This window comes from Pituophis catenifer, unplaced genomic scaffold (assembly GCF_029215685.1).
Source record: "Pituophis catenifer annectens isolate HBS135680 unplaced genomic scaffold, rPitCat1.0.hap2 SCAF_1, whole genome shotgun sequence".
In the NCBI taxonomy this organism is placed as follows: domain Eukaryota; kingdom Metazoa; phylum Chordata; class Lepidosauria; order Squamata; family Colubridae; genus Pituophis; species Pituophis catenifer.
The window spans coordinates 120,194,167-120,202,577 of NW_027256881.1; positions in this window are offsets into that span (position 1 = coordinate 120,194,167).

An 8,411-nucleotide genomic window follows, 5' to 3' on the forward strand; every position below is an offset into this window, starting at 1 on the left:
AGATTTTTTTTTCTTTAACATTTTCAGAAATTTGTTCAGAATGAATGAGACATCTTAAAGCCAGAGCTATTGGCATATACAGTTGTAATGTTGTAGTGCACTTATTTCAGCACACCAATGCAGATGCCATTCCCAAGACACTGAGACTGCATATCAAACATGCAATCCTTGACTTATGACCGCAATTGAGCCTAAAATTTCTGTTGCTAAGTGAGACAGCTGTTAAGTGAGTTTTGCCCTATTTTACAATCTTTCTTCCCACAATTGTTAAGCAAATCACTGCAGTTGATAAGTTGGTAACCTGGCTGTTAAGTCAATCTGGCTTCCCCATTGACTTTGCTTGTCAGAAGGTTTGCAAAAGGCAATCACATGACTCCAGAACACTGCAACCATCATAAATATGAATCAGTTGCCAAGTTTAAGAATCTTGATCACGTGACCATGGGGATGCTATAACGTTCGTAAGTGGAAAAAACAGTCATAAGTCATTTTTTTTTCAAATATTGTGGTAACTTTAAATGGTCACTAAATGAACTGTTGTATGTCAAGGACTACCTGTATTCTGCAAGTTCATTGAATAACAATTGTAGCCATCCTTACCAGCGTTATTGTGTTGTTGAAATGAGATCCACTCATTGCAGCAGAACTTATCACTAGCAAAAAATAGTTGAGAGGAATAAATTAACTGTGGTCCTTACAGATCAGATCGCTAATTCTTTACTGAAGCAAGCTGACATTAAAATTGCAAAAGGAAACTTCTGCAGATAGATGGCATTGCGCAGTCAGGCTTCATTATTCAACGCTCATACATGTGATACGTGTGATTAATCTTTCAGCTGAAGAATGGAACTCAAACGAATTTGGATGCCTGTGTTAGAGTTTGATTTTATTAAAATATCATCTCTGACAAACCACAGTCTGTTTTTGAAAACTTGCTCAACTGAGAAACTAATGCACTAGTTTTGGAGAGAGTTGTTTAAGTTTAACGTGTTGGCAATCCTCACACTTTAGAAACATGACAGTATGCCCTAGTTCTGCTTCAAGGTTACATTTCTAGAATTGCATCTGATATTTATTTAAATTAGTTATAGCTACCCAATTCAGTAGACTCCGGGCAGCTTACAAAATCTAAAAATAAATAAGAACAGTTAAAAAAATGCAACAATATGGAGAGCCTGAACTCAAATATCCATACAAATAAAAGAAAATCATAACTCTCCTCCCTCCCCTCCAAAAATGCATTAACCTGCTGCTCAGTCTACTGCAATGGTCAGTTATAACAAATATAAATACATATAATCAGTGTAATGTAGGATGCAACTCTAGAATCATGATTTTGAGACAAAAGCCAAGTCTTAAGAACTTCATGGAATTGCAGACTAGAGGGTACTGTCCATGGTACTTAACTCACATAATAACAATAAGAATGGACTTTGCGAGATGAATCCATCCATAGGAAGCAATGAATGGATCTCGAATGATTTCACCAAAATTTCCAAAGCTATGACATACTTTATTGATCTGTCTGTCCTTCAGAATTTTTCTGCTGCTCATCAAAGCTGCCTCCCTTTGTTCAGGCTTTTGAGTAAGGTACAGATGATTTGAGTCAGGGGTGTCAAACTTACATCATCACGGTGGCATCACACGATATATTGTGACTTTTTCCCCTTTGCTAAACCAGATGTGGGCATGGCCAGTGTGTGATGCATCTGGCCCATGGACTGCGAGTTTGACACCCCTGATTTAAGGAATTCATCCATTAAAGATAGAAATGTGTTTCCTTTTTTTAAAAGGAGCCATAGTCTGTTGACTATAGCAAATCTTATTTTGAGAACCATGCCATTAAACAATTCCATCAATGTATTGATGACACCCAGTGATGCCTTCTCACAGTGGAAGAACTGTGTATAGAGAATTTTTTTAAAGGGAAAATGGATCTTATTCAGGGGTGAAATGCTACCGATTCATACAGGTTTGTGAGAACCGGTAGTAATAAAAGCTACCAGTTTGTGCGAACTGGTAGTAATAAAAGCTACTGGTTCAGATGAATCGGTAGTAAAAAAATGCTACTGGTTTGTCCAAATCGGTATTTCTGATGATCAACTGTGCCGCGTCATTTATGTTCGCTAGAAAGCAGGAAATCCTGCTTTCTAGCGAATCTAAATTATGCAGCACAGCTGTTTCCCCCCTTGCTGTTCTTCTTACCTTCTTAAGCCTCCTTTTTCCATGTGAAGAGTGCATTTGGTGCGCACTTCGCATGCTTGCACAGAGAATTGGTGACAAACCTCGGAGGATTTCACCACTGATGTTATTGCCATTGCATTTTCTGGGAAGAAGCAGATGAACAGTTTGATATCAATGGAGACAGAATGGCCACAGAAGCCTAGGCTGCTTGTTTCAAAGTCAGGCTTAGTTGCCAGCTACAGCCATTGCCAGATATGTATAGCAAAGGATATCTTGACCTTTGCTATTGGTATTCAGGTAATCGAATTGTATAGCCCAACAGTTTGGTCTGTAATAATGGGCTCTGTAGGGACCATCTTGGAAGGTAATCAGAATTTATATCCCATCTATCATGCACATGGAAGCATTTGCTTAAATATAAATATGACTGTACTTCTTGATTTCTGCAGCCTGACTCAGGATTCTCACAGATCGGACATTTGCAATAAGGGTAGCACGGAAACTTACAGAACTTGGAATAACTGTGTAATTAACACTGAAAAAATAAATCAGTTAATAAACGATACTCTCCATTCAACTAAAATGAAAGACAAAAGATGCATATACATTTACTAAATATATTAGAATACTTTAAATCAAAATCACTTCAAAGATATATCCTTCTTCTTAATAAAGAACTTGCTTTTGTTCTGTAAGAATTTTAAGTTTATTTAAAACAATAGTTAACCTCTCCTGCTTTTTTTCTCTTTACATAAAATAAATTACCATATTACAGGGTTTAGATCTGCACTGGAGCTTGGCATGGAAATATTTGCTGTTCTACAACTCTGATATCAGACACTTTCATACATCTGTATTATATCAACCTATGTCATTCATCTAGAAAGGATGCAAAGAGATTAATTAGTTCTCCCAGTTCTGAAATTGGCATAAAATGGACACATTCATATTTAATCTGTTAATCAATAAGAGAAGCAGTATGAAGAATTTCTGCTATTCTTTGCTTGGTGGAGTGGAGACTGTATATGAAAAATACATGTATTGGCTAGATAACATTCTTGAAGGCTTGTGATGCAAAAACATGATGAGAGGGGATCTTGATAACTGGTTACTAGAGGCAAGCAGGAAAAAAAACAAAGATTAAAGAAGAACTCCCACTAACACAGAATGGAGGAAAAATATATTTTAACTCTGGAATAATTTAAAGATATTTGACAACAGCATGCCTAGAATTTACTCTTTAGACTGACTATTATAATAAAAATGAGCTTTAAAGAACAGATAGAAGAGGTTATAGCTGAAAATTAGGCTGTTTTAAAACTGACAGAATATAAGAATGATATTGACAAAGATGTTGACAAAGACCAAGAAATGAAAGTGGCTGAGGTTTCAATACAGTAGTTAAAAGGGATTCACAAATAATAAGCCAGAAGAATAACTTGGATATGTAGATCTTAACTCAGAAAAGTGACAATTTTCTACTTTAGATTTGTTATACCTATGAAAGAATTCCTGAGAAAAGTGAAAGAGAGAAAATATCAGCTTTAGGGACTTTACATAAAAGAAATAAAACAGTTACCTAAGGTTTATTAAGTGGGTCTATTTTTTCAAGGTTAAACTATAGATGATATTCTTTTTTCTAGCAGTTTTTAATGGGTTTTCTTAACTAGGACTGAATGATGAGGCTTTGAAGATTTGTTTATGGATAAGGTATGGATAGAAGTGAGGTGTTTTGAACATTTAAGAGAAAATGATAACATATGATATTATAATTGAGAAGAGATGAAAAGAAGATAAAAATTAATTTGTGGGGTATCAATTGAAGGGTCAGGGATGAATATTTTAATGTGTTTTTTTCTAGTAACTCTTCATGAATTTTTTTCCTGATTAAGTTTGAATGATGAGATTTTAAAGATTTGTTTATAGATATAAGATATGGGAAGAAGAGTTTTAGTGAAAATGACAAGTATTGTGTAAACTAAAGAATTTTGAAATTTACTTATTTAAAGCAGATATATTGTAGATATACTGTAGATATAGATAGATAGATAGATATGGATACCCATAGATGCATAGACACATATATATTCTGGTAGCACTTAATAGACATTTGCTGATTAAGATTGAAAGATAATATTTTATTATTTATCAATAGATAAAAGATGAGATATGGTGTAGAGTTTGGTTGAAATATTAGAAAAAGTGTTAAGCTATTGTAAATCTTTATATTTGTCTTGATGAAAGGGCAAGTTATTTCTTTCAATATTTTTTGGATCCCCCCCCCTTTTAATATATATTTATTTATTTTATTTATTTGATTTGATTTGATTTCTATACCGCCCTACTCCCGAAGGACTCAGGGCGGTGCACAGCCAAACAATAAAACACATACATACAAAATTTAAAAGTAAAATAAAATCAAATTAAATAATTTGGGCCCCGACAAATTTAAAACCCCAAACTTTTAAAACCAATTTAAAATTGAATGTATAAAATACTAAAAGATATTTGAAAATTAAAAATCTTTTATAAAAGAGGGAGAAAATTAGGCCAGGCCTAATTTAATATATTAATATATTTTTCACCTTACCCCCTTCCCCTTTTACACTATTTTTCCTTATTTATATTTTTATTAGTTTGTATTAATTTTTTTTATCTTGGTAATTTTAAATTTCAGTAAAAATTATTAGTAAAAAAAAGTCACGAGGATTTTGACATCAGTTGGGTGCTTGTTCCATTGCCGCTAAACCATACTGAACGAACAACATTGCTGCTCCATTCCAACTGCTTACAGGGTTTGGGCAACTGAGATACTGTGAATAGCTGCATCAATATATAATTGTTTCATTCTAAAAATAAAGAGAAGAATATGCTTAGCATAGAACTCCGTGGGATGTATAGAAAAGTAATTGAGAGAACTCAAGGTCACATCCATGTGCCAGTTGACACCTCACTTGAGGGGATGGGTCTTCAGAGATCAAATGCCAGGAAGACAGAAGAACCACTTTTAGGATAATGAGTCATCCCATGGTAAGCAATCAAGTACTGACAATTTGAGTGATGTTAAGTGCAAGTGTGAGGTAGCCAAGAACACATGTTAAATTTGCACACAGGTGAGCCATATTGCACCTGGAGCTCTGTTCATTGTTTACTGCTACAATCTTCAATCAGATAGCAATTTGTCTCCTTGGCAGAGGAAATGTGCTGTTACCAAAAGCAACAAATAAAACTCTGACAGCAGTCATGCTTCTCTTTCACATACACACATTGTCAAATTTGGATTCTGCCTTTCAGGACTATATTGTTATACTTCAGAGTCCTTGAGCAAAACCTGCAAGTAGTTTGGTTGATTTGGAAAGCTTTGTATAATGTTTTGGGTTTAGCTCAAAGGTGCTTTTTCAGGAGGCAACTGGACTTTCTGGTTTTTCTTTGAAGACGTTTCGCTTCTCATCCAAGAAGCTTCTTCAGCTCTGAAGAAGCTTCTTGGATGAGAAGCGAAACATCTTCAAAGAAAAACCAGAAAGTCCAGTTGCCTCCTGAAAAAGCACCTTTGGGACAACCATGACCTGGATGGCTGAGAATCTCCATAGACATTTTGGTTTTAGCTGGATAAAGATATCCAAATCTTGGAAAGTAAGAACAAATGGTAAGAGATGCTACTTTTTATTAATCTGTGGCAAATAAGTTTGTGGTTATATTTCATTCATGCCTTTGGCAGAATGCCTTTGGTAACCTTCCTATTCTAATTTTTTTTTTTTAAATCTGGAAATGTGAAGGGAAAAATAATTATTTGGATATTTCACTGAATAAGTAAGTGGATGAGAAAATATTTTACAAGTCAGTGTAGTTAATGTTAAAAATGTTTACTGCAGCTTGTTGGTCAAGTGCCTAGTTTGTTCTTTCACAATGAATATGCACCAGGTCATGTGACAATATCCTCTTAAGAACCCCATTGCTAAACTCTTAATTACTGTTATATAACCCAACAACTGTGGTGTAAAGCTTTAACAATTTTCTCAGCACTTTAATTGGTGGGAGGACCACTACTAGAGGGTACGTGAAAGTTGCATTCAGAAGCAGCTATATGGAATGAAAGGCAGCTGTGCATAGGAGTATTTTCTACTAATATTGAAGATACTTTTCAGATTTCCAAAGAATCAAATCAATGCATGGTATCTAATTAAACATTTGGGGTAACTTTTATTTAAAAATTACAGTATAATTTAACTTTATATTATAACCATCACTGATATGTGAAAGGTTGCCAATATTTTTTGGGGGGAAAAATCAAATGGAAAGGAGAGGGAAATTCAAAGGGAGGGAACAGAAATTGAGAAGAAGCATTTTGATGCTCAAAATTGATGCCCTGATAAGCAATAGATATCACCTTTGAGCAAATTAACTTTCCCCCCAAGTGGAAAATGATTTGGTTTTTAATGACCTATAATCTTGTTGAAATTACGATAACTTGGCTCTATGAAGCTTTAGAACCAATTAAACTAAGAGAAAGTGAGTTGGTGTAGTAATTAAAGTATATGACAAAAACCTGGACATTGTAAATTCTAGTCTGCTATAGGCATGAGGTCAACTGGGGGACCTTGGACTAGTCATTCCTAGGGAGAAGACAAGAACAAGCCACTTCTGAAATCATTCCAAGAAAATTGTAGGGACTTTTTCAGGCAGCCCCCAGGAGTCAAGACTAACTGGAAGGCATACACACTCCAAGTATTCCTAAGAGATCCTCCCATCCATGAGCAAGTGGGGACAGAGTGGCATGAAGCAAAGTAATATCAGTTTCATGTTGTACCCAGGCTCGGGAACTCCAGTCACAGAATTGATATTTCTGGATCAAAGGCTGAATGTTTTTGTTAATTTAAAAGCTACTCATTGTTATTGCATGCAGCTCAAGGATCTTCTGCATGCAAAAGAGTCAGAACTGAAGCAGCTTCTTGGATGAGAAGTGAAATGTCTTCAAGGGAAAAAAAACAAAGAAAATCCAGTTGCTTTTTGGAAAGCACCTTTGAGACAACCATGATCTGGATGACTGAGAATCTCCATAGATACATGTAAAAGAGTTGTAGGATCCCTATTTTTATGTTATCTGTTCATAATTGAAGTGACTGGCCAAAGGTCACCCAACTGACTTTGTGCTTAAGGCAGAACTAGAAGTCATAAAGAACGGTATAAAGAATGGTTGCTGGGTGTATGTCTACTCTGATTAAAAGAAGGACTAGGATAGCAGTGTTCCAAAATCTCAGGGGCTGCCACAAAGAAGAGGGAGTCAGGCTATTCTCCAAAGCGCCTGAGGGTAGGACAAGAACAATGGTGGAAACTAATCAAGGAGAGAAGCAACTTAGAACTAAGGAGAAATTTCCTGACAGTTAGAACAATTAATTAGTGGAACAACTTGCCTCCACAAGTTGTGAATGCTCTAACACTGGACGTTTTTAATAAGAGATTGGATAACCATTTGTCTGAAGTGGTGTAGGGTTTCCTGCTTAAGCAGGGGGTTGGACTAGAAGACCTCCAAGGTCCCTTCCAATTGTGTCATTCTATTCTATTCACACTCTGTTTCTAGCCTGCTGCCTACATCACTACACCAAACTGGCACTGTACAATATGGAATCTCAACAATATAACCTAAATGATTGTCTCCCTTTCCACACCAGCTTTTCTATATTCTGTACCAGATGAAGCGTTTAAACCATCCTCAAAGGCAAGTAGAACACCTCTCATAGATTAGAGTGGTATTGTTGTTATTCCAGCCAGCCATCAGATTCTCACTCAATTTTTCTAGCTATACACATGATAACATGGAGGGAGCACTGTCCCTGACTTTGCCGAACAATACTAGAGTGTAGCCTTTATTGTCATTGTACATCATATATACAACGAAATTGGTTATTCTTCTCTCCAAGAAGTTGAGTTTCTCCTATCACCTGCATATAGACCTGGAATAAATGATCAGGAGGAAGAAAAGGCAGAGAAAAAGAAAATTAAATTAATAATATGACACAACAGAGCCTCAGCCTGCAAACATCCAAGCAGCAGACCTGGAAAATTCCTCTTTAATAATTACGTACTGAAATTCAAGCTCTTACCCAAGCCAGGTAAGAGGTTTAGATGGATATATTAATTTTAATTCTCTTATTTTTGCCTTGTTTTCCCCATATTTCAATAAAGTCTTTTCATAAGGTTACAATTGCAAGATGGGCAACTATATAATT